The following is a 1,076-nucleotide window of genomic DNA, read 5'->3' as shown; positions in this document are numbered from 1 at the left end:
GGACTAGTGTGCTGCATGTGGGAACAGGGCTATTGTCTGAAGTATAAACTGGCAGGAAATTCAAGATAATGTATTATTATTGTAGTGGCACCACCGTTTAGGATAGGGAAAGTTAGTTTTGTGCAATATTCTGAGCACAAGTTACAGCCAGGTATGGGCCAGATTGCAGTGAGTTACACATAACAACAGTTCCGAAGTAGAATAGAGGCCACAGAGCTGACAAATTGCTGAAAGTGTATACGTAGCGGTTTTAAAGCACTCCGTCTTCAGGCCACAAGTCGCCCATCGGGACCATCTGACCGCCGTGTCATCCTCAGTTGAGGATGCGAATAGGCCGGCCGCGGTGGTCTCGCGGTTCTAGGCGCGCAGTCCGGAACCGTGCGACTGCTACGGTCGCAGGTTCGAATCCTGCCTCGGGCATGGATGTGTGTGATGTCCTTAGGTTAGTTAGGTTTAAGTAGTTCTAAGTTCTAGGGGACTGATGGCCACAGCAGTTGAGTCCCATAGTGCTCAGAGCTATTTGAACCATTTGATTCGAATAGGAGGGGCATGTGGTCAGCACACCGCTCTCCCGGTCGTTATGATGGTTTTCTTTGACCGGAGCCGCTACTATTCGGTCGAGTAGCTCCTCAATTGGCATCACGAGGCTGAGTGCACCCCGAAAAATGACAACAGCGCATGGCGGCTGGATGGTCACCCATCCAAGTGCCGGCCACGCCCAACAGCGCTTAACTTCGGTGATCTCACGGGAACCGGTGTATCCACTGCGGCAAGGCCGTTGCCACGTAGCGGTTTTGCATGTCGCAAATCACAGGGAGAGGTGGCCCACTGGCCAACCTAGCCTGTTATGAGTACGTGACGTAAAGCGATGCATATGGCAAAACAGAGGCACACAGCCGTGTATGAATAGGTGCAGGTTTCTAACGAGATTCATTCAAGTGTGGCAGCTCTCCTGGATGGCGGGGCATGTCACACCACCAGCTACACGCAGCAGCAGATGGGGCGCCAGCGTTCCAGTCAACGGCGGGTCGCTGGTTCGACCCTCTGAGGCCGACGTGGGGTCCGTAACCAGCCAC

At 53.4% G+C, this 1,076-nt stretch overlaps 1 pseudogene; it reads right to left on the bottom strand.

Annotated features, from left to right (window-relative positions):
* Nucleotides 1-666: 666 nt before the first annotated feature.
* LOC126250396 (5S ribosomal RNA) lies at nt 667-783 on the bottom strand (annotated as a pseudogene).
* Between the last annotated feature and the right edge of the window lie 293 nt (nt 784-1,076).

The sequence above is a fragment of the Schistocerca nitens genome, chromosome 3 (assembly GCF_023898315.1).
Source record: "Schistocerca nitens isolate TAMUIC-IGC-003100 chromosome 3, iqSchNite1.1, whole genome shotgun sequence".
NCBI lineage: Eukaryota > Metazoa > Arthropoda > Insecta > Orthoptera > Acrididae > Schistocerca > Schistocerca nitens.
Note: the sequence above shows the minus strand (reverse complement) of the source record. Positions and strands in the feature narration are given on the sequence as shown.